A 26764-nucleotide genomic window follows, 5' to 3' on the forward strand; every position below is an offset into this window, starting at 1 on the left:
CTCTCTAAATGCCCTGCTTTAAAGATCTAACCACTCACAGCGCTATTAATTCAGAGTTTCTTTGAAAAAACCACAACAACAACAACAACAACCAATGTGTGTTGGGTTTTATCAGCATGCATGGTCACAATAGCCTGCTGGCTCTGAACTGACCTGCTGGAATGACAGTCTGATAGACAAAAGCTTCCTGCCACCACATAATAATCAGCAATCAGCACGTTTCCTGTTTCCACATCAATCTGAGGCTTTGTCTGCGACTGAACGCATGCCCTCGCTCCCTCTCGCACTTTATCAAGCAGATTGCAAATGTGATTGCGCAAAGTGGTGAAGGGGAGACGTGGGCCTCTCAATGAATCGCATTTAAGTACCTCTGCTTTTTTGATTTACAATATTGCTTGCGACATTGGCGCACCTCTCTCCGTCAGTGTAAAAATGCATCAGGTCAACATCACCCTTCATCCAGGAAGAGCGACGGCTGAGGGCCAGCGATTCAGATGGAAATGCACAATTGCGATGCCGAATTGACTTTCATAGTTCCGTGTATGACTTAAATGGTGCAGCTATTCCCCTAATAACATTTTCCATTAGCTCCATTATGTTCTGCTTTATGAATTGGCCTAATTGAATTAGGTAACAATAGATAGCACAGGATATTGATTTACTGTCAAAGTCAATGAGCTAGAAATTATTATGGGGGCTCTACGTATGTATAAACATACTGTATGCATGCGCATGATTCTATGTGTGCATTTCAGTACAAACAGGGAAGCAAAATGGGAGATGTGGCCCCTGTTATGTCCAACAATTGTAGTTTACGGATGCTGCTCTTTAATGAATTTCAGCCACCCAAAACTCCTGGGCAAAGAGAACGGGCTCCTGGAGCACATTAGTCAAACTCAGGCAGCCATTTTGCTCAGCTCTGTGACCTGGCAAATCCCTTGACACAGTCCTGCCGGGGGAACTCAGCTGGATCTAAAGCGGTTTTGTTACATGGTGTGTCAGACTGAACAGACACAGTTTCCAGCACAAAATGTCTGCTCGTTCATTTACAAGTCCATCCTGCTGGGAGGGAGATGGATAGTGAAGGATGAAAATTCCCCTGCTGTCTTTAAATATAAGCACAAACCTAAGACAACTCAATGGGACACTTTGGTTTCACATAGTGTCTCACACAGCACTTCATTTTACAGCCTCACCAATGTGTCATTTGATACATGCTGATCCACATCACTACAGACTCTTTATATCAGTCTTATACTGTGAAAGTCATGATTGAGTTCCTAAAAAGAATAATACACACAAAAATGAAAAAATCTGTCATCATCTACAGTATTTACCCTAATGTTGTTCCAAACCAAGGTCATTATCATAAACTAAAAAAGAAGACAAAATAACATTACTAGGAAAACTTAATAAAATATATTTTCATGACTCTAAACCTAACTAAAATAAAATAAAAGTGATAATGTCTAAATAATATTTTCTATAAAATAAGAATTTTTTATTATAATTATATATATTTTTTTAAATTGTGCCATATCCTTAAACCCGCCATTGCCATTATGTAAAAGTGTCACTAGAGGGTGATAATATATATGCCTATTAACCTCATCCTTTAAGATTTTTTATTTTTTTTTAAATGTAATAAGATTTGTTTGCATTGGAGCGACTTCCAATTTCCAATTTAAAATGAAAAAGGGGTAAACATGTTAGTGTTTTATATTTTTTATGATTTTAATGGATTTAGAAAACTTAAAGGGATAGTTCACTTTGAAATAAATTTTTGGTATGTTTTAGCTTACCTCAAGGGCATCCAAGATGTAGGTGTCTTTTTTTCCGCAGTAGTTTCAATTTTGATATTTTTAGGTCAAACCGTTCTTGTCTGTCAGTCATATAATGCAGGTCGATGGTCACTGTCTCAAAGAACAAGCACAGAGTCCAAATTAAAACAATTCCCCGTCGTCCAAATTAAACAATTCCCCATCGTAAGTACACATTGATGGCCTAAGACACGAAACGAGCGGTTTGTGTGAGAAAACGAACAGTATTTATATCGTTTTTACCTCTTATACGCAGTCATGTCCGAGTGATCTGATCTGACGTGTACGCAGACTGGTGCATAGATATATACACTAGATGTCGCCTTAAAGACATTCGTTCCAATGAACTGCCGTAGACAAGGCGACATCTAGTGTGTATATATCTATGCACCAGTCTGCGCACACGTCAGATCAGATCACTCGGACATGGCTGTGTATAAGAGGTAAAAACTATATAAATACTGTTCGTTTTCTCACACAAACCGCTCGTTTCGTGTCTTAGGCCATCAATGTGTACTTACGAAGGGGAATTGTTTAATTTGGACGACGGGGAATTGTTTTAATTTGGACTCTGTGCATGCTCTTTGCGACAGTGACCATATACCTGCATTATATGACTGACAGACAAGAACGGTTTGACCTAAAAATATCAAAATTGAAACTACTGCGGAAAAAAAGACACCTACATCTTGGATACCCTTGAGGTAAGCTAAAACATACCAAAAATGTATTTCAAAGTGAACTATCCCTTTAATGTTGGTTGCCCCTGGTTATTTTATTATTATTATTATTATTACATGACTACTGAAGTCCAAATAAAATGATAATATATTATTTTGGTAAACTAACAATTAACTTAAAGCTGTAGTGTGTAATGTTTGTGTCACTAGCATCACTAAATCGAACTGCAAAAATAATAACAGTTTCTCCAAACACACCCCCTGTCAGCGATTGGTCGCAAACCAAATAGTCCCGCCCCAAACTCACGCCATTGATTAAACCAATGTTGCAGTGTCAAATTGGTGTGGAATCTCAAACAACCAGATGCTACCAGTTCAACTTCACACTTTTCTGAGAAATCAGCCCACATGGAATAAATGACACACATCACCTTTAAACTGACTCCGTTACACTAGCATGTTTACATTTTTCATGTTTCAATTAATGCAACGATAAAGTAATTAACTCTCAGGGTGCCTGCCATAAACTGTGCCACGGTTGTCTGCTATCCAAAACACAGACAAAACAAATTAACCTCAACAGCACCTCACTCGCGTCTGCCTGAACGTAATCTGCTTTTGTTTTCAGATCAGGCAATTTACCATGCAGTCTGACCTTGAGACATCACATCCTATTTTTATTCTATTTTTTTTATATATATTTTTTTTTCTTTCAAAGACACAGTACCCTCAGAGGCCCTTTGGGAACGCGAGCGAAGTGGGGGCTGACAGGTGAGGGAGGAAGACCGGCGACACCTGTGGAGGACGCGGGGAGTCGGTCAGACGGCAGGAAGTGCCAGAGAGAGAGAGAGAGAGAGAGAGAGAGAGAGAGAGAGAGAGAGAGAGAGAGAGAGAGAGAGAGAGAGAGAGAGAGAGAGAGAGAGAGAGAGAGAGAGAGAGAGAGAGAGGGGCGGGGGCCCTCGCGCGGCCCTCGCTGAAAGCTCTGCCACGCTGCAGACAGCCACAGCAGCCCTGATAAGTCCCACAGGGGCAATTAGGAGTGAGAGAAGGAGAATGTCAGCCACGGGCAGCGAGAAGGGAGGCGACAGGTAACAATTCTTGCTGCAGGAACACAGACCAGCAGAGCAGAGAGAAACAGAGCTAGCTAATGCCACACACTGTCTCCAGGCTCTCTATTAAAATGAATAAGTCACCGGACCACCAGCCATTAACTAGAAAGACTAGACGTCACGTTTTTTAAATAGGTCATTCTTGTTTGCATAGCCAAGGTACATGATATAGCGTCTCATGATAGCGATAGCATAAATGTTTGATTTCTCTGAGCTGTGTGAATCTGTTTTTTTTTTTTTTTTTTTTTTTGGGATCTCTGCAAAGAAATTCTCACGTAGCTTCTGGCTACATCACAGCTTAGTGAAAACACCAAGAGAAAACTCTCTAGCTAGTACTCATCTCTCTCGAGCAAATGGTAGGAGACATGTGCCATGTTTGATTGTGGTTCTCTTCCTACCACTGAGCAACAGTGCATGAGAGGCAAAGTCGAGATCAGGTGAACACAAATTCAGTCAGGGTGGCACACTTAAACAGATTCGAGCTCCTCTTCGGTCCGCTCGGTGCACTTGCCTGCCAAGCAGCGTATCCGTGTCATTCCCCAGGGCATAGTGGGTAATCAATATATATTGATTTGTCTGTTTGGGGGGAAAGGGCTGTCTAGACAGCTGGGTTTTCGAATGCTAAGGTATCACTTATCCTGCAACACTCTAGCTCGGCTGTAAGCGATGATTGATTTATTCATTTTAGACATACGTTTTTTTCCCATATCTGACCTACCCTACATTTGCCAGGGCTATTTATACACATCACTTGAGGTTTAAATGCAATAACACGTTTACCTGATGGCAAAAAGGCTAAGATCTGAAATAAATCAGTGATAGTAAGCAGATAAATATATACTGTGGGACTGGAGTATCATATAACAGCACACAATCAACTGATATACTGTTTTTATGATCGATACTGATGGATTTTTTAATGTTAAGAATTAAGTATCCAATGACTGATATTCCAAACTAAATTTGAAATAGCCTATTGTATTTGACGCAAATGAACTAAAACTACAACATATGCATTATTATTTTTATTATAATTATTATTATTATTTTGCCAATAATTATAACAATAATATTTTATATTTAATTATTATCATCACTTTTTAATTTTTATTTTCATTTTCATTTGCAATAAGAATAATTCTTTTTATAATAATACAAATATAATGCATAGTGTTTAGCTATAACAATACAAAAATAATAATGATACAAATAATTGTTATTATCATAATGAAAAAACTGAAATGTCATATTTTTGCTGTAATATTACCACTACTACTACTAATAATAATAATACATGAAATTACATTACCTATTGTTGGGTGCTATTCTTTGGAGACTTGCCAAACAAACCCAATGTCCCCCTGTAGTCAATCATTTTATCCCTTAAAAAAATCATTTTATATTTAAACGTTTTTTTTTCCTTTAAAAAATTAAAAAAATATAAATCTACACCCTTGCCTCATTTAGTATGCGCGTTTCTATGAATATGCAAATTAGCCAGGCCTCCACTCATGCCAGCTCAGAGATCCACTCGTTGACGGTCACACGTTGACGTGATTGGTTACAAGGTAGTTTGTGAAGTCAGAAACACCAGCGATTTCAAAACGCGTTTTTGAGACTGTCTTTAGATCACTGCAGTTTGAAAGAGAAAATACTCAGCAATGGTGTTGACTTGTGCATTTGCACATGGATTGTCTTAAAGCATATTAAAACACCACATAGACATATAAACAACATTAACAGCTTGATTTTCACCACAGGGGGAATTTAAAGAACCCCCTAACATTTTCATAAAAAGTATGAAAGTATGAATATCGGCCAAAACCGATTATCTCTAGTCTACACACACATAAAAGGAGTCACTTGATATAACAGCACATTGTAACATACTCCCGGCATGTGACTAGATTGTTGGAAGTGCTTAACCAACAGGGCTACCACACCGTAGACTTAATCCTCAAGTCTCGACCCTACAAGACACAAGCGTCCCCCGAGCCTCCACCATAATCTCCCTGGAAACATGTGCACCCTAATCTGAACAGTAGGAGATAATGGATTCATATGTTGGAGGTCTTTTTTTGCTCAATGGGATGGCCATGTGCACACCAACACAATTAGTGTCAGGGAGCGCTGCCCGTACCAGATGGGTCCTCTTAATTACGTAACGAGAGAGGCCATAATGTGATCTGGAAGCAATGTTGTGCCACTGACTTAGAATCTGCTTTTCCTGGTCGGCCATAAAGACGGTGAAAGCGTGTGTTTTTGCTGCACAAATTGCCTGGAGCAGACCGTACTGTGTGCTGAATTAAAGCAATTTAGCCAAACCTGCTAAAATCAAATGCGCCTCAAATCCCCATTTAGCCGCATAACATTCATTTGCTCACGAGAGCGTCGCGTGATAGACTGCAGCTTGTCCTTCCTTTGTCAATTCGTACAGACTGTTCAAATAGATAGCACAAAACACCTGTTGACCTTTGTGTCAGTGTGGCCCTGGCGTTTACAGTGGAGCTGGAAAGGTTTCCCTGTAATCCCATAACAGCATAGTGGGGTGTTTGTTTAGGGTTCCCCTCATGAGGCAAAGGAGAAGCCGTGGGAACAGCAGTTTTACGGCGTGTGTAACGAACTCCGCGGGAGCCTACGAGACAGAAGCCTCCCTTCAGCATTGTGATTCAGCCCTGGAATGCAGCTCCCATTGCAATGCAAATGTATCCGCGTCTGGTTGTTTTGTGCGTGCGCGTTTACATGCGTGCTTGTTTACTTGTCACTTCCATGACTGACAAATACGCAGATCACAAACATGGTGCTAATGGAGTTTTTGCAGAGGCTGTCAAAGTCAAACAGACTCTTTCTCGGATCATAGTTTATATTTATTGTGTGTTCTACCCTGAAGGCCCTTTTACAACTTGACAATGCCATTAACTCATCCTCAGACTCACAACATCTTGTAAGTGTGGCACCTTTACCTTGGTAAACACAAGAGACTTGTGTTTCAGACAGAATGAGACGTGGTTGTTTAACCCCCAGACTGTGTTTCAATTTATGGCCGTGATTTTCATGAAGGTATCTAAATGGAACCGTTCCTGACTAGGTCGTAATTCATTGTGTTGTTTTATGCCTTTAACTCTTGCTTTGTGGAAAGAAGTTTCAAAGACAGGATTTTTACAATCAAGGTAACAATGCTTCCATTTCAAAAGGTCACAAGAAGTCATCGTGATTGCAATCACAACATACTCTGACATTTGATTCTGCATCTTTGTTGATATAGTTCAGGCCCCACACGACAAGGAAAGAAAAAAATATATATCAACAGAAATAATCAATAATGACATTTATTGACATTAACAAACGCAACAATACAATTGAAAATATCAATGCTCTGTGACCACAAATAAATAAACCCAGTGACTGGCAACTGGAAAATTCTTTGAATTAAAAGCCACCATATATGCCGAAGGCAAGCAGAGAGCAAAGGTTAAAGGCTGTTGATTAAACTGACTTCTTTTCTTTTATACTTTCTTTCTTTGGACCAAGCTATGTAACGGTGGAAAAGCTGTACTCTGGCGGCCCGGGATTTGTCAACTGTGATGAAAAGCCTTATAAAATAAGATTTTTATGCTAGTATGGACAATGAACAATAAATGGCTGATATAAAAATGCTGCAAGTTTGTCTAGATAAGTAAAAAATAATAATAATAATTGTTTTATTGCTAGGTGCTACAAGTGAATATATTAATATTGTATATTATAATTAATATGAAAATTAGATATACATTTTGAGAAATGCTAAATATTACATTTAACAGTAATTTTAAAGGTCAACTTTAAGTGAGTGCAAAGGTAATCTAAATGAAGAAATACGAGAAATTAGAATGCACAATTAAATATCCAATATCAACCAATTAAAAACAAACTGATAAGCCGATTATTTTTTATGTAATGGAACAATAAACAATAAATATTGGATATAAAAATTCTACAATAGTTTGTCTAAATGAATATATATATATATATATATATATATAATTTAAGTTAATTAATTAATATTGTGTATTACAATGAATATAATTTTTTTTATATCTACAATACATTTACAGATTTGTTAAAGATGACTTCAAGTGACCAAAGGTAATGTATAAAAAAATAGGAGATGCACAATTAAATATCATGCACAATTTAACAACAAATTTAAAAGTAACTGATAAGCTCATAATTAAAAAAACAAAAAAAACAATTAGCCGATAACTGATGTAGGGGATTTTACTGCTACAGACCCAGATATGATGAAGGAAGACCAGGAGTCACAAGATGCAATCTTCAAAAGAAGAGTTTGCAGTTTCATCAAGAAAAGCCAGCCACAACACTCAGCAGGAGCTTAGACATAGTTGTCTTGTACAGCTATTATGAATCTTGGCTAATTTGGTTCTATCATCAAATTAATTGATTGCAAAGCAAATACATATTTATTATCTGGAAGCTGGGCTAAATGAGCAAGCACTGTATTACTAAAATGGATCAGACCCTCAGTCACCTCTCTGATACCAAATACAGATATTACCTGTAATACAAATACCATATATATATATCCTTTTTTTTTTTTTTTTTACTATGATTTCCAATTCATTATTGAATACAAGAAAAGGAATTGTAAATCCACTCCTTTCACTGATTAGGGACAAAGATATTTGTGCATACCTACTTCTTAAAAAAAGAAAAGCGTATTCTTCCAATAACAGATTGTACTTCATTTGCCATTAAATACATCAGCCATACAGTAATCTGTATGTAGCTTGTATTTCTTGCTCTTTGCTCTTGGGGCCTGTGCCCTTTCTGTGACCACACTCTGACTGTGTCGTCTTCCAGTTAATAACTATTTGCTTTTGGGCCATGCTGCTTGTATGACAGTTTGTTTTTCCAAGGGTAAATATATCAGTATTGCAGTTTCGGTGTGAGATGTCACCGGCAGAAAATATCCAGGCTAGATTGTCTGACCAATCTAGGTTTGAGACAACTGTGATTCCTCAACAGAATGGACATTTTCGGTGCTGGTGTAATTCATTTCACACATGTCCAGGGCAGGTTTGAAAATTGGAGAGCTGTAATACATTCTGCCTCATTTTGGACTGACTCGCACGTAATAAGAGAAAGCAATCAATTGAAAGAACCATGACAACTGAAAAGAACATTAATGACATTAGGCCTATTATTGTGCCTGAAAGTGGACTACATGATTGGATGCTGCCTGCGCAGATAGCCCATTTTTGACAACTCAGCTCTGCTGAGTAATTAGGTGCCGCCACATTTTGTGGACACAGTTTCAACTTCCAAAGGGGGGAAGCTTCTCAGTTATGCAAATCTAGACTGTGTTACAAGCTATGCTGAAGGAGATATATCGCTACACAGTGAGCGCAATAGAGTTCAATGGGGCTGAATTTCAAACACCAGCCACCAGATGATTAGCCACACACAAATTTCCATGCACATGGGACTTGTTCCCTCCTAGTGTAAAATGGTGGACATATGGAGACAGTTAGAGATGTCTTGTATATGACTATAAAAAATGTATATAGCGGACTCATGTTTCTCTGCATACATGGGTGGAGAACTCCGCTTCGACATGTACCAGCCAGAGCATATCACATCAGCAGAGACAGCCGAGCTGAGCAAGTCACTGCGAACATGAATCAAGTCACTTCAAACACAAATAACAAACTTTGAGGAGGATTTACGATTAAAGGATCTCCAGACTCGCAAAATCAAATTTGTGCTGAACTACTAATAACGCTTTATCAAAGCATCTCTAAATCTTAATGTTGATGACTGAAGGATACATAGGCACCGCAAACGTTTAATTAAAAAAGTGTCCCACCCTTCTGATTAACCGTACACACACTCAGAAGATTCAGAACTGAAGTTTAGCTAATTCACCTAATTCACTGTGATTAAGATGGGGAGAGTCACAGGTCACATTCAGAGTAGTCATGCGTTGACCAAATAAATAATCTTACATAAACGCAGCCATGGCAGGACCGCTAGCATGGTGTCTCTGTCATCTGCATTCTTATTACACACTGCACTCAGCACAAAGAAAGCAAGCGATCCTTATTTATTCTTAAGCACCAGCATGAATGGCAGAAATATTCATTGTGCATAGCAAATTCTGTTTCAAGTTTGTTTTTCATCATCAATGCTATTTTTTCCCCCCAAATTCCCTCCAACTCGCACTCTCTGTGATCTGCCCTGTCATCTTACACACTGACTGATGTGTTGAGTATCTATGGAGGACGTCCAGAGCTCTCATATCCCAATTTCCTATAGGGATATGTGGATGAAAGAAAATAACAACACCCTGCTGGAAGATGCAAACTTATTATCATAGACAAAAATGTTGAAGAATATTTTCCTTTGCGAGCCCATTTAAAGATTCACTTGAGACACGGTTTCAGTCGCCAGGCCCTCCGTTCCCATCCGTTCAAATTAGCAAACAACAAGAACAACAAGCCAGGAAACTGAAAACAGATAGCGGACGATGAATTGGTAAAGAAAATCAATCGCCTCGTATTGGACTAAAGCGGCTGTAGATAAACACTGTTCTATTGATTTTGGAAGTGTTCTACACATAAGAACAGCAAATTACCCATACCTTGGAAAAATAGGCTTAAACTCCAAGTCATGCTTTTCTTGAGAGAAGTTTTTTTTTGTTTTGTTTTTTAGTTCAATTGTCTGAAAGTATAATTTTTGTAGGTGTTCCATTATTGAGGTAAAAGCATGATGGATTCATAAATCACTCTTGGGAGAAATTAATCATGTGCATGTGCTAATCAATGTTATCCTGCTTCATCTCCTGCGAGCAAACACAGCTTTTACTGGGCCATTGTCATGTCAGGTGACAGATAGCTCTGATCTAATTATCATACAGAGACTACTGAAACATTTGCATACAGGCTTCCTCACAATCTGAGAACGCAAAACTCTCAAACTATTAAGACTGTCAAAGTGTGAAACTTTTGATCACAAAAGAAATTCTATTGTTTCTTAGAACATCATATTTTAAAATCTGTTTGTTTGAATGTAGCATGACAGCTATGACAATTGCCATTAAAATGCTTTTATTGTTTTGTGTTTTTTAATAAATAAATAACCTCTCAGACAGACTCTTAGATTTAATTAAAATGGCCATGATAAAAACAACAGCTAATATGCATTTGATTCTCCATCCAGTTGTAATGAGGCTTGTTGTCAAAGAATTTCAGCAAGTCAAAGGTCATTTGGCCTTACTATCTATCTATGTACAATTTGGCAATCTATATCTGAACCCAAACAGAATTGCAAGCATTTTCTAACCCTTTGATTATTAGGTGACATATTTCTCAATATGCTAACATTTTCTCAATATGCTAACAAATGATACGTTTGTATTTTAAAAAGCTGTTGGATGTTGTAGGCTTTCCATTATCTCTTAAAAGACCCATGTTTAACATTAAAAAAATTAAATAAAGGAGAACTGAACTTAAACTTGCATATCGTTGCATCCAGTATGCTATTAACTAACATCAACTTGAATAAACCCATCTAGCAGTTGCCTTATTATTTCTCAAAAATATTCTTAACATTAGAATTGTCATAAATAACCAAGTCTGCTGTTTATTACGTACACTATATGGCCTAAAATCCAACCAAAGTATGAGTAGAACACCTTAGAAGCAACCATATCTTCTGAGGACCACAGTTGTTCAACCAGTATTTGCCAGACTAAGATTTTTTACAGTGTGTCAAATCCAGCAATTTAGTGGATTAAAAACGGCATTGCCGCAATGACTGGAAAGTATAAATATTAATATATTTTTGTACAAGTACAACTAAATAATAACATTGTCAAAAAAAAAAAAAAAAAACCTCTGACACATTTTAGAATTTTTTTGCAACTACTGTGGTTCTTCCTCATAATAAAATCTGAAGAAGTCCTTGAATTTATGAATAATTTACATAATATAGAACAACTTTAATCAATCCACCCAAAAATCTACAGGTGCCTGACATAAAAGGCCTTGAACAGTACTACAGTCTGAACATGTTCCCACACCTTTTGATCATTGAATTCCCATGACTTCTCCATTAATTTTTCAGTCATTCATAATTACTGGATGAGGATTTTAAAATCATTTTATAGAGATTGTACTCGCGAAGAGTAATGTCTAGCATATATATATATATATGACTTTTTCAGATCTGGTAATCACAATAAAAAAAATTAAAAAACTCAGTTTTAACAGGCCTGACACTGAAATACGATGAATGCTGGAACAGGTTTACAAATAAATACAATAAATACACTTATTGTTTGGTGTTATCACCTCAAAAAAAAAAAAAAAAAAAAAAAAAAGCCATAATAGGTTACAAAAATAACCAATGACATTACTTTCTGCCATGCTACACAACAGACGGACAGTGCATAAACTGTACAAAATGTCAACCCACTAAAACTGAAAAAATTAAGTTTAATAGCTAAATTGTTAAGTAAAACCACCCGGTCACAATATGCAGTGATACATTCATTACACCTTTCCCCACTTTGAATTGAATTACTTGTTAAGAAAATCAAGTTGAAACCATTAAAAAAAATTATGAAAAAGTTATTATTTTCACAAGTTAAATGGACAGATGGAAACAAAGATGACAACATTTTTACAGTAGGTTGTAGCTTATAGACAACAATAGTCCGAACTTTCCTCAAAAAAATCATTTTAACATTTTGCATTAAAATATTAAGTTACGCATTTAAATAAAACAAGAGTAAATAAACAGCAGTTCCAAGAGGGTCCTCGCACCTGGGTGTTCGGGCCCTGACAACACTATCGCGTGCAGTATTATATCTGGGCGTGTAAAACTAAAAACAGAAAATTGGAAATACAATGAACAGGAAATAATATGGTAGGCTACACATGTTTTGATGCTATGATACGTATCACGCTGCGATACAAATCACTTAAAAGTAGCTTAATAGTTTGCACACAAAAAAAAAGTATCCCGGCAAATTTTGACAGCCATCATCATCATCCACGCGCATCCATGAAAGTCAGTCTACGGCATAAGCTAAGATCTAACTGTTGAGGTCACACGTTAAATGTTAAATGCAGAGCCGTTACATTAAACGCAAAATGAGGTAAGTAGGCTACAGTTAATTTCCTCCACTCACCTCAGTGCTGAGGAGTCGACAGTAGTCCTGGTTTCGATGTGTATCCTCTGAGCGCTGTGAAGACACTACTGTGTGGACTGAGTCAGGACTGCCTGTGTCCCCTCCACTGTGCGGAGCATCTCTCTCTCTCTCTCTCTCTCTCTCTCTCTCTCTCTCTCTCTCTCTCTCTCTCTCTCGTGCGGTCTAAGCGACAGAGCCGCTGATTGGCTGTCACATAGCGCGGTGACTGAGAGGGATCATGAACATTAAGGGATGCGAAAGTAGTTTGAAAATTAAGCCTGCATTATTTGATATCGTCTCGTCTGTTTGGAGATTTAGGTCACTAGCTGCTATTACCTCTACTTTAATTCAGTTTATCATGAATCTATTTATTTATTTATTCATTTATTTATTTTTGGCCGTAGAGGGAAATTTATTTTTATTTATGAAATAAATGATTAAAGTTCATTGCGTTTACCTGGCTTTTAAATATATATTCCCCCCCCCCCCCCCCCCCCCCCCCCAAAAAAAAAAAAGAATTCCTGTAATGTACTCATGTTATTTTAAACCTGACTTATTTTCTGAAGAGCTCAAAAAGAGATGTTAGGCAGAATATTAGGAACTGGCAGTCTTAGTCATCATTCACTTTCATCCTTTTTTTTTTTCTTTTTTTTTTTTCTCTATAGGCTATAATGAAAGTGAATGGTGACTGAGGCTGTCATTCTTACATCTCCTTTTGTGTTCCACTGAACAAAGACAGTCATATGGGTTTGGAACAACATATGAACATATGAACAAGTGAACTATCCCTTTAAGTCTTCAGAAACATGTTATGTGAGATGGAGAACAAGCTTTTTAGTTCATTTTTCAAAGACTCTGACTTGGTGTCATAAATCTGTTGACCCCGTGAAGCAGTTGTGGGCATGAAGCCTACCATTTTACATTGAAGTTTTACCATCCATATACTTTTTCTGCTGAGAATCAAAACCCCCAGAAGACCCCAGCTGACTTCTTTTGCACTATGATGTTTTAGCACTTTTCTGACTATTCTAGTGATAAAATAGTTACTGATGTATGATCTCTGGTTATAGAAGCAGCAGTTAGTCTCCTCAATAAAGGAAACGCATCAGGCTTTCTATATGAGAAGGATTCTGTTATTTACATCTAACTATGTGATGTTCTTGGCCTTCTTGCATTTAACTGAGCTCTAAATGAAAGTTTGTGATAAGCATGTTTATCTAGTCCAGTCCAGTAAGAAGCAGCTGCTCAGCTCACTTCCTTTATTTTGTAGTATCTCTACTGAATATTAAATGATGTAGTCTCGAGAGGAAATTTGGAGTTTGAGCGCTCCATTACAGACATTAGATAAGGGGTTACAAACTCAAAAGACTTAGCTGAACATTTGAAAAAACAAAAACAAATGGTTTACAACCATTACAACATTTTATCGAAAGTTATGGGCACATTTATACAGTTAACTTACAAACTGGCAAGTGTGTACAGGCTTGTTTGTTGCTGTCAACTAGACTTTTTCAAACTTGGGTCCAGGGGCCAAAAATGTATTTTTAGGGCTGTCAAAGTCACACATTTTCTAATCTGATATTCAATTTCCGAAATCATGAGATTAATCAAAACTATTTTATTCTATTAACAGTAAAACTGCAAAAAAAATTTATAATTATATATGTTATATATTATATTATATATTATACATTATATAATTATGTATATATAAAACTGTAAGAAATATATATATACACACATATATTTCTTACAGTTTTATATATACAATATAGTATGTACTATAAAATATTTATACATATATATAGTATGTACATCCAACACAACTGTAATAGTAAGTAGAAAAAAAAGATTGCAGTCAACATGCAAAGTATATCTCCATATAATATATGAACATTTTTGCAAATTAATTTTGAAAAGATTTTGTCTTCATAATATCACACTTAATTTTTTCACAAAGCATAAACAAGTCATGAAATAAAGCTGCCTTTCTTTTACAGAGAGGAGTCCCAGTTGCATTGGAACGGTCATGTTTGACAAATATGAAACTAGAGATTAATTGCTTCTAAGAATATAAATAAATAGGTGTTTAATTCCTATAAACCATGTTGTTCAATTTGTATCTACAAACGATTAGATAGAACTTGTGAACTGACTTGCTTTGATAACGTAAATAGCTAGCTATGCATCAAAAGTCAAGCCCTAAAGTCAAAAACCACATACCATGTTCAGTCATCAGTCAGACACCCCATGAAACCTGGTCACACTTTAACAAAGTCAGCCCCCTTCCTGTTGACTCCAACAACTCCTAAACACAATGGGAATTCCTCTAGGCCTGATGATGCCTCATTAGTGGGTCTGTTGGTGGGGGCACAGAATAAAGTTACTGTTTAAGCAGATTTATGACTCAGCATTTAGAAACAGACTTGAATGATGTGAATTTTTTCATTGCTTTGCTCACAAGACCCTGAGACATTTCACAACATCAGAAGACATTCTAAAAATTGACTTGAAAAATTGAAAAAAGAATGACCAAAAATTTGAGTTACCAGGAATGTGACAAGTGCGCTTACAGGCATGATGCTTGACTCAGGAAATGGCATGCGTTTACACACACCAGCTGAATTCTAACTGATGAAATCCTGACATGACCTAAATGTATTCTTTGACATGGCTGATGCACATTCCACTTGACTGCTGACAAAGCAGAAAGTCTTGCTCAAGTCAGCGTGAATGAATCTATAAATGCTTGTGTGTATAAAAATGGGAAAAATGGGGAAAAAGTGCATATATTCAGTCATACACTTAATGATGTATGTGCATGTGAATTAAAGAAAATGTTTGTCATGTACACAAATAGACTACTAATAATACAAATGGTTTTGAATCCAATAAACCGGCCTAATACTGAAAATTCTCAATCTTGCTGTCTCCAGTCTCATGCTAACAGAGATTACGGCTGTAATGTGAAGATGAGTATGAATGTGTTGACGGAGGACGGATGGATAGCACATGCTATATGTAAACAGCCAATCACTCAGCAGATGTTTATGTTGCATTAAGTGTTATCTAATCTAGCATTGCTACACACTCCATCACTCATTAACTATGAAAATATCATGTGGGGATTGTAAAGAACCTGAGTTTCATCCAAACAATATATATATATATATATATATATAACCAATCTACATGGGTAAAAAAAAGTCTTGTTTCGTTTTCTAATCCAGGTCTGCCAATATGAATATTTTAAAGGATTTCACTGAGGCTTAGGACAGCAAACGATAATCCGCTTTAAATCAGTAACAGCATATTGGCTCAGGCTTATACCTTATACCACCCAAGACAGAGTCAAGGAGCAATGGGTGCAATGTAAAATAATAAGCAGCCCAGATATGTCATGCAATGCCGTCAACATTTCAAAGTGGGTGGGGTGGGGGGGGGAGGAGTGCACAGAGCAAGCAGCGTTTTGTATAACATACATAATTATGGTGATGACTTCTTGTCACATTCCGAGTCTTCGTATCTCCATGTTTCCGATTGCAAATGTCTGAATTTCTTTTAATGAATGTGGAAACTTCAAGGGCATCTTATTTGCATGTCCTGTAAGGCTGGTGTGTTAAAGAGAGGAGCTGTAAAGTTTCTATTCCCTGAGGATCCAAATGTGAGTCATTTGAGGCCTAAGAAAGTAGTCCCGAGTGCTCTTGCTGAGCATGGCAAATCGCAGGGGTTGACCCGTCTCCACTACTGGAATGTGATTTCCACCCTCAGCAAGAGAGCAGATCCCAAAGACCCAGGGCAACATCACTACAGCAGGGGGAAACATTTATTAGACGTGCTTCTCAATAGACTTTGTCATGTTGCATTTATAGGGCTACTCTCATGGGGAAACAAGAGTGAAAGAGACAAATACTGGCCTTAACAGTTCAAGAAGGACATACAAGTACGTGTGTGTGTGTGGGTGTGGGTGTGTTTTCAAATAAAAAACGACCAAAAAAATAGGGTAACTTTGCAAAAACACAATTCGTTGACAATGTATTAGGTATAAAAAACTAACAATGAACAATATTGTTACAGCATTACAACTTAATGTTAACTTCTACATTTACTAATGCATTTTTAACATTATAAGATATATAAAATAACTTAAATGTATTATAAACACACATTAATAAACTAAATAAATTACAAAAACAAATCTATAGAAGATATGTAATACCATACAAAAACAATTAAAACATTTACAATATTTTAAGATTTAAGATAATTTCTTTAACTCTTTCCTCACCATTGACGGAAATTTCATGCTCTCTGTGTTTTCGCTGTCATAAGGTAGTAGGGGGCGCTATTACACATCTTCTGAAAGAGTACTGAATCTCCTGATAAAAACACAGGTGAAGAATAAGCAGAAACATGTGATATGTAAGCAGATGCATATGCATATGCAAAACAAGGTGATCTTCAATATTAAACAGCATATAAATCAAAACTGCCTATATTGTTACTGAATGAAATGTCAAGCTTTGGGGGTGTTGATGGACTCGATCTACCCCATGTAGTGTTTTGATCATCATTCTGAATCCGATCTAGATGTAGTCCTTGACAACAACAAACATATATATATATATATATATATATATATATATATATATATATATATATATATATATATATATTTTTTATTATTTTTTTTTATTTTTTTTTTTTATTAAATTTATCCACATTCAAGTGTTGATAAAAGAATGCATTAAGCTAGAATCAAACAGTTTGTTGTTGTTGTTCTTTATTTTGATATATATTCAGATATTCATGACAGAAAATATTCTGTAGGCCATGAAACTTTTGTAAAATTGATAAAAAATGCTGGCGGTGGCTGGCAACTTTTTTCAAAAACACTGGTGGGGAAAGAGTTAAAAATAGTTTATTTGAAATAAATATAACCATGATTGATAAGTGCTGTAACACAGTTCACACAAAACCCATTTACATTGTAGGCCTATATATCAGTAGGGGTGGAACGGTACATGTATTCGTATTGAACCGAAACGGTACAGGCGTCACGGTTTGGTGCACACGGAGAATACACGGTATAAAAATAAATAAAACTCGCGTGCAAATTAATTAATGTAATGCGGAACTACTGTTAGATACGCGGGTTCTTTAGGGACACCTAATCTGTAGCTCTGCCTTAGCTCTGAAACTCTGTGGCTATAATGAACAGGCTGCGATGTCAAGATTGCAATGCTGGAATATGGTGTGTGTGTGTGTGTGTGTGTGTGTGTGTGTGTGTGTGTGTGTGTGTGTGTGTGTGTGTGTGTGTGTCGGCTTTTAGCTATTATGCCAGCCGCAACTGGAACCAGCTTCCAGAAGAGATCAGATGTGCTCCTACAGTAGTCACATTCAAATCCAGACTCAAAACACTTCTGTTTAGCTGTGCATTTACTGAATGAGCACTGTGCCGCTGTTCGTCCGACTGTTTGTACTGTACTGTATTTTATTTTATTTTTCTAAACTGTTTTAATTATTCTTATTTCTTTTTATTATTTTAATTTCTTCTATGTAAAGCACTTTGAATTGCCATTGTGTATGAAATGTACTATATAAATAAACTTGCCTTGTGTGTGTGTGTGAAAGAGAGAACACAACATTGTGCTTTTGTCAAACTGTATACAGAAATCAATTATTTATAATTCAGATGAGAATAAAGTTAGTGTTAATTAAAATTTGAAGGAAAACAAATATATTGATCTGAAATATAGCAAATTCATTTTAAATTCATTCAGGTACAATTACCAAACATATCTCAAGGTCTTTGTCTTTTTATTAAAGGTGCTCTAAGTGATGTCACACGTTTTTTTAGGCCAACATATTTTTTGTCACATACAGCAAACATCTCCTCACCATCCGCTAGCTGCCTGTCCCCTGAACACACTGTAAAAAAACGCGGTCTCTCTAGACACCACAGGCTCCACAAACGGCAACAAAAACAAACTGGGCTCACCCGCACCACGAAAACATAACAAACTGTTCCAGCCAATAGCTGACAAGAATGATTTGGGGGTGGGGTTTGGGGGGTTAGTGCGCGGATGAGGAGGAGGGAGGGTCTAGCTAGCCTCCGTTTTGTTGCTGACAATACTTCGAACGTCAACAAGAAGTGACATCACCCAACATCACTTAGAGCACCTTTAATTTAATTAATAAACTAATTATATAAAACTATTGTCAATGCACTACAAATAAACTGGTTCTATTTCTTTACTTTATTAATAAAACTTATTTAAAAAACCCCCAAGGCTTAAGACATTTATTTTCCTTTGGTGGTACAGCCTGAGACATGCACAATAAAAAATAAAAAAATTGCCTAATACATTTTTGTTTTGCTTTTCCCTCCATTGTACCGAACTCGTACCGAACCGTGATGTCTGAACCGAGGTATGAACCGAACCGTGACTTCTGTGTACCGTTCCACCCCTAATAATCAGTAATTACGATTAACAGCCAAGACAGTGTTGATGACAGTCAAAATGTTTCTCATTGTTTATCTGATAATATGATTGATTTGTATGAAACATTAGCATCAATTACCTGTTACCTCTTACCATTGTTTATACACTGATAAAGATGCTGACAGATGATAAAAGCGATTGAAAAGCGAATTAACAGGCGATTACGTTTGTATTTTGAATGAGATTTTCTGCTGAGGTGTTGAGCTAATCTAATCTTGTTTATATTCTACAAAGGCATCTCATGTGGGTTGGGGAAATTACTATTTGAAGGGCGAAGGCAATCAAATCAATCATATTTCGAGCCGTAAGCCATTTCGTGCGATATAGAGACAGTTCTCTCTGCTTTCATTCTATTTAGACAGGTCCTTTTTCAACTGTCCATTCTTAATATCCCTCATACTGCACAGAGCTTCGGATTAATCAGCCCCCCCCCTCGCTGGCCCAGATGGACAGAGCCTGTTCACTGTTATTAAATCCCTAAGTGTTTTGTGCTTTAATAATCAACACATTTCACAGCCCCTGTCTTCATCAGATCACATATATACAGTCTATATATTTCAAGTGAACAAACAGAGTAACGTATATACTGTGAGCTAGATGGTCCAGCGATCTCTTTGTGGGTCCTCTGACGATCGCTCAGAAATCTGGGGTTGGCCCACTAATCTAGCTGCATTACTCTTTGCCAAGGGATTACGGAGTGACAATTTCAAGAGGAAGGAAAGATGTAATGCCGTGCTTAAGCCTCTGGCCCTATTAAAAGCCAAATTGTGCTGTGACATCAACACAAGCGCTGCTTCACAGTTGCTAAACATTTCATAAAGTTGATGCATTCTCTAAATGCAAATAAGGATATTTCCGTTCCGTCCCTCAGGAAAATCACTTTTCACACTTGTGCGGTTCCGGCTGTCTGAAGACTACCCTTAAGCACTTGGCATTTCTTAAAGCTTTAGAGACTGTTCAGTCGATTAATCCAAGAGGTATGTTTAAATCCATCTTCAAATTAACAAGGCAAAAAATGAAAAAAAATCTTTAGCCAGAGTCTGGCCCGTTTACAGGCCTTTTCAGGTGTTGGTGCTTTACAAAGCCAATGGACGTAATCCTCTTTTCTTTTTTTTTTTGAAGTGCCCCAGAATCTGCTTTTTCGAACTGCTAAGGACTAGGTCTTAGGTTTAAAAAGAGCCAAAAGGTGATGACCTACAGAGCCTTTGTCTTGACAGAAGAGAACACAATGAGAGGATTAGTCAAAAATACTGTTAACGTATAATAAAATGACAGGGCTACAATAAGAGTACAATATGAGTAGAACCTGCTGAAAACCTATGGTAACATTCCCTGGACATTGTTCATTTTAATACGAGGTAAAGGGCTCCAGGAAATGGCATGAATTCGCAAGTTACTGCTTTATATATTTTTTTTGCACTGAGGAAATCCCGCAGGAACACAAAATAACTTCAGTCTACGGTAATTAACTTTGGTGCACCCTCTGGTTGGAGAGTGCACTCGACCCTGCAATTCTTTTGCCACAGCACTTCAACAGCTGCCTCCAACTAGACCTTCAGCAGTAGACTAATGCTTTCATACAAACTAACCACGCTGGTCCATGCAATTTGTAGCGCACTTCTCATATCTAAAACACATTAAAGTTGAACAAAGACGAGCATTAAAAAAATGTTAGGTGAAATCTCTTAAGATCAACAGTAGGTCTAGCTAATTCATTGAATTTCCATTCCTTGAACTGTATTTGCCACAGATTGCTCTACTGAAGGAGGATTTTGTCAAAGAGCGATTTGTTCTCCAAGCTAAGTGATTTAGTCTTCTGTGTCAATATTTTGTTTTCCCAAACAACATTCTCCTTTATTTCGCATCATAACCCAAGCAAAAATGTATAATATATATATTACGGACAAAATTAATATATTCAGATTGGAAATATGTCAATATTGGCCAAAAAATATGTTAGGAAATAGTACAATGCACCAAAAATATACTTACGTACATTTATTTTAAAATACATTATAGCAATATATTGGTTGGACATTTTTCATATATATATTTTTTTAATTATATACTCTACCATTCAACAGTTTGCGGTCTATACGATTTTTTAAATATTTTTGAAAGAAGTCTCTTATGCTCACCAAGGCAGCATTTATTTATTTATTATTGTTACTATTATCAATAATACAGTAAACACAGTAATATTGTCAATTACTATTACATTTTTAAAATATTTTATTTGAATATATTTTAAAATGTAATTTATTCCTGTAATGGCAAAGCTGAATTTTCAGCATCATTACTCCAGTCTTCAGTGTCACATGGTCCTTCAGAAATCATTCTAATATGCTGATTTGCTGTTCAATAAACATTTCTTATTATCATCGATGCTGAAAACAGTTGTGCTGCTTAATACTGTTGTAGAAACCAAGACACATTTTTTTTCCAGGATTCTTTGATGAATAAAAAGTTCAAAAGACCAGAGATAGAAGATAAGAAGATAGACATCTTTTGATTCATTTAATTCATCCTTGCTGAATAAAAGTATTACTTTCTACTATATCTTACTGACCCCAAACTTTTGAACGGTGGTGTATTATGGGTTTTCAGGTCAGTTTAAATTGAAATGTACATTTTGTCGATATAATTACTATGATTTACGGTGATGGCATCGCCAATCATTACATGACACCCGTGGTTTGGATTAGATGTTAATACTCAAAACATCATTAAATAAAAGACCACCAACTTCAGTTGACCGGCAAGCTCAATTTAAGGAGCTCTGCGCTGAAATTAAAATAATTTTAATGTCATCTCCTGGTCTGATTTTACTTTATTCATAGGTTGAATTCTGTTTGAAGGATTTCTCCTTTGATTGGTACCTCATTAGCAGGCCTGCAAGAATCTGAGTGTGAGGAACTCCACAAAAATCTCTTTAAATATGGAACACCAGCATTCAAAACGTTCTACACATCCCTGTTTGTTTATGAAATATTTTGGCTAATTTGATTAGGCTTTCAGCTAGCAAAAAATATCTAATACTCTCAGCTGTTAACAGATCTTATTTAAATACATCCTGTAGATTTCCCTCCAAAATCATGCACAGAAAATACAAAGAAAGTCCACATTATGTGCAAAACTCTGCTCATTAGTGAGAGTGTGAATAGCAATGCTGAGCCAGCCACCTTAAAAATGAGCACTATAGTTTAGGGCCAGTACCACAGTGCAGACAATCACTCATTCATCTCTCTGTTGAAAAGGCTTCAGGGTCTAAAATAAGGCGAGAGGGGATTGTGAGATGTAGGGCTTTCACTAAATTCAAAAGATAGCAGAAAACTGCCGAAGATGAAAAAAGACATGTAGCATTAAAAATTGAAGACATCAGAGGTTTGATTTCTTAATACCACTTTGTAATATCTAACATTAATTCATAACATGTAACATTAAATCATACTGTGTGTGTGAATAAAAAAAGATGAATAATTCATTACTAATTTGGTATAGTTTTACGATCTATTTTGTACATGGTTTATGTTTAAATGCCTATACATGTTCATTTACTGCTCAAGAGCTCAAACGTTTTCTGGTTCCTACCGAATGTGCTTTACATAAATTGAAATGCAATGGACAACAGTTTGTACTCTCTATTTCTTGATGTTACCTCGAAACTAGAACTTTTTCCCTGTTTATCATGATGAGACAGGCTGATTAATCTGCTGTTATGTGGTTTAGGAAAAGCCAGAGAAAGATCCTCTTGTTTCCCTCCACCTGCACACGTGTAGATATGGAGGCCGGGAGACAGGCTGGGTGAGGACACTCTGTGTCTGATGTCCACCATTATCAGTAGTGGCGTTCTTATGTCTGTGTACTTTTGTTCTCTGACAGGTGATTAGCATTGTTTCACTTATCTTCACTTGATGGCTGAACAATGGGGCCCTAAAATGGGAAAGATGAAACACAGTTAGGGCTACAGGGGGTTCTCCCCTATCTAAATGAATCCTGAGCTAAATTTAACTGCTGTTTGGTATGGTTTAAAGAGTAACTCTCCTAACCATTAGCCATCTTGGCAAAAAAAGAAAAAAGAAAAAAAGAAAAAGAGAAGCTATTTTAGCATTATCTACTAGCAAAGCAACCAGATCATCCACGAATGTTAAATGTAATTTATGCTTTTAGCTCGGATTATAATTATACACTTGTACCAAATAAACCTTTAACTCAGATAAACCCTTAACTGATGGATGCAAATACCCAGCAGCAGATTTTTTGAAGCAATGCGTCTGATTTGCTCTGTCAAAGTATTCAGTGCAGCAAGTTTGCTTTAGCTGGTCTTGGTAGATCTAAGCTGGGTTCGCTGGCCAATCACCAACAGCACTGGAAATGCAGTCGGCACTTTCAAGGAACTTCAAAAAGAAGGTTCAATGAGAGTGCACTTTAATCAAGCACATCTCTTAGGAAGCTGTTTGTCAGGAGAGAAACTTTACTGATGTTAATTTTATGGTCAATATTTTACATCAGTTGCCCAGTAAAACTAACAAAATGTATATCTTGTTCTGTGAAAAAGGAGTCAGTCTAAAAGTATTAGTGGAGGTAATCGTAGCAGTATCTTTATATTAGCATTAGCATAGTGTTACATTTTTGCATTACAATAACAGCAAAAAGTATTTCGGAAAGCAGTGAGTTCACGGAAATATAAACTATGTATGTCCACTGATAAAATTCACTGAGCCTGGGATGAAATGTTTATGGGTGGGCCTGGACTCAATGAGAGGGGTTGTCAAACTTTTTGGTGCCAAGTGCCCCAAAATATAATGATATTCTTGCAATGGACCCCCTTCATAAAATAAAATGGCAGATAAATATGTTCATGGATGAAAAAGAAAAAAGAAAAACATTACTGTGTGAAAAGACAAAATATTTAAATAATTGCATTTGATTAAATCATTTTCTTTTTATTTACTACAGTAAGTTAAAATATATCTGTAACAAATACTGTTTCCCCCCTCACAAAAACAATATGCAGATTAGTTTTTATTTCTGTTCAGAACTAGAAAGTAGTGCTTTTATTGAATAAAATACTCACATATTCTCATTAATTATCGCAGAAATAGTATGTGTATGTATGACATGTATACGTATACACACACACACACACACACACACGCATGCACACACACACACACACACACACACACACACACACACACACGTCGTGTTTTCATATTTTATGGGGACTTTCCATAGACAGAATAATTTTTATACTGTACAAACTGTATATTATATCCCCTTCCACTAGCCCTACCCCTAAACCTATACCCATTACAGAAAACTTTATGCATTTTTACATTTTCATAAAACATAACATATGATTTATAAGCTGTTTTCCTCATGGGGACCAAAAATGTCTCCACAAGGACAATGATTTCAGATATTGCTATCTTTGTGGGGGATTGCTATTTTGTCCCCATAATGTAGGGTTTACTCTAGTCCTCATCACAGGACTATTGTCCCCCACAATGATAGCAGCTCTGCACTATATGTACTATACCATTACTGTAAAATAAATAGTGAAATAAAATGTGTGTTGGCCTCAGTGTAGCAGTATTTCAAAGACGGCAACCTGAGTAAATGACAACCTGAGTAAATCTACTACTGTATTCTAGCAATACGGCATTTGAAGAACCTTATTTAAATGAGTTTTGGCTTTTTCTTTTATTTTTTATACCTTGTCAATAACTATTGACACATATAACATATTAGCTCGTGCCTTGTTAGTGAAGCATACAGAACCAGGCCCCACTACCTCACCTACACCAGAGGTGTACAGTCAGAGCATATACCGTAAATAAAAGCGCAGGCTCTCTATTTTTGGAATATATTCTTCAAAGCCTTGTGGATAATATTGTGTTCCAGATCAATTTAGAGAGAAAAATGAACAGCATCACAGAACTGAAGCAAAACAATGCTAGTTCTCTGAGTGACTCCAACCACTCTGCAGCCCAATAATGAAGTGTGAAATTGAACTGTCAGTACACAGTGATTGTGTGTCTTCTCTTGCCAGAGGGATCACATTGTGGCTGATAAAGCTGCACACAATGCAGGTTCTGACACACGGTCGCAGAGAACATGTCCCCCCAACCTTCACTTATCTGCTCGTCATTTGTGGAGCTATACAATGACACCCCCAACACAAATCTGCTGTCATATCAGACGTGGTAAAAGGCTGATAATTCTGATGAAACGATGATAAACCACTGAAGAGTTAAGTGCTAAATGGTGTGTTGATTGGATTGTTTTCTTCTCTCACGTTTCTTCTAGGATTACAGTCACCATAGTGGCTTCATTTCTGAAACTAGCTCTTGCTACTGTTGCATGGATAACAGCTGCCTGAGCAACAACCAACAAGGAAAGGTGACACATTCATCTAGTTACTTAATGAGGTGACACTGGGAGCCTTAATTGGAGATAAATTAATCATTATTGTTGTGAAAATAATACAAATAATATGAAAGCATTTTTTCCATGTTATTAGTTTGGGGTCAGGTCAAGTACTTAATACTTTTATTGACCAAGGATGCTGTATTTTGATCAAAAGTGACAGTAAAGACATTTATAATGCTAGAAATATTACAATTATTTACAATAATGGTACAATATTTCTATTGCAAATAAATACTGTTTTTTCCCCACAAAAATATTTCGTAGTACAACTGTTTCCTGAGCACCAAATCAGTACATTAGAATAATTTCACCAAGTGAATACTTTTTTTTTAAAATATATTAAAATAGAAAGCAGTTATTTTAAATTATAATAATATTTGATAATATTATTTTTTTTTTTTACTGTATTTTTGATTAAATAAAATGCAGCCTAGGTGAGCATAAGATGCTTCTTTCAAAAATTTTTACAGACACCAAACTTTTGAATGGTAGTTCATATTAATAAATTCATAAACAAATTCATATTCAAATAAAACAGCCATTTGCAATGACAATGTGACCTAGACTCATCAACTATCAATGACAGTTGGCGAGATTCGGTGACATGACTAACAGTGAGCCTTGAGAACTAGATGTGGATGGATCCAGCAACAAAACAAATTTCCATTTATGCAAAGGCAGAGTTGATGCAATGACTACCAATAGGAGTAAAGACAAGGAAGCTCACATGATCCTGTCAGCTAATTTAATATAAAATAATAAAGAAAACGGATACATGAAAAAACATGCTTGAGATCCTGTATTGCATTCATGACAACTTATTGTGTCTGACATTCATAAATGTTTCTAGGGCAACCAGTATTAAGAATGCCTACAAGTGACCAACTAGTACATCGGCTGGTGACACGCAGCCAGAAAGACACTGGCACCTTGAATGGGGTTTTAGTGAGGGACGTAGCGCCCCATGCTGCTGTAGACTACAGAACTGTGTCTAGGTGATTATGTTGTCTCTGTCAGAGTC

At 36.5% G+C, this 26764-nt stretch overlaps 1 protein-coding gene across 2 annotated transcripts in view; it reads right to left on the reverse strand.

The window, feature by feature from the left end:
- cdh6 (cadherin 6) overlaps positions 1-12932 on the reverse strand; it is a 30907-nt gene extending 17975 nt beyond the window's left edge. For both annotated transcript variants that reach the window (XM_082172239.1, XM_082172238.1), the window contains exon 1: positions 12803-12932. The gene's annotated coding sequence lies outside the window, so the exon portion shown is untranslated. The remainder of the gene's footprint in view (positions 1-12802) is intronic.
- Positions 12933-26764: the final 13832 nt, after the last annotated feature.

The sequence above is a fragment of the Leuciscus leuciscus genome (assembly GCF_965113295.1).
Source record: "Leuciscus leuciscus genome assembly, chromosome: 6".
Taxonomy (NCBI): domain Eukaryota; kingdom Metazoa; phylum Chordata; class Actinopteri; order Cypriniformes; family Leuciscidae; genus Leuciscus; species Leuciscus leuciscus.